Consider the following 556-nt stretch of genomic DNA (forward strand, 5'->3'; position numbering starts at 1 on the left):
CCCAACCTGAAGCGACTGTTACCAACTGGGATACACTCAGGAGAGAATTTTTGGAAAAATACTTTCCAGCTGAAGTCACAGCTGAGAAAAGAGATCTCCTGCATTGTTTAAGGTACTCAGAGACTCTCTATGAATACTGGGAGTATTTTAAGAACCTTCTAGACGTATGCCCCCATCACATGATTGACAGACTAGTGTTGATTAGCTACTTCACTCAAGGCATGAATCCCCAAGATAAGACTACACTGGATGGTGCTAGTAATGGTTCTATGAAAAAGTACAGAACCGCAGATGAAGCATAGCAACTTATCAGCGACTTAGCTGAGTCTACTAGGAATCACAGGCCGAGGTGTAGCCACTCAAAAGTTGTTGCAGAGGTTTTCTCTAGCATTGAGACTACTGCTCTTACACAGAGTATATGTGAAATGACCAACCTACTGAAGCAGATGCAGTTAAACCAATAACAACAAGCTCGACCTCACCCACCACAACAGAGCCAACAGTTAGTTCCCCAAAGAGTATGTGGAATCTGTGCTGATTATAGTCATTACACTGA

This window comes from Arachis ipaensis, unplaced genomic scaffold, assembly GCF_000816755.2.
Source record: "Arachis ipaensis cultivar K30076 unplaced genomic scaffold, Araip1.1 Aipa752, whole genome shotgun sequence".
Lineage (NCBI taxonomy): Eukaryota > Viridiplantae > Streptophyta > Magnoliopsida > Fabales > Fabaceae > Arachis > Arachis ipaensis.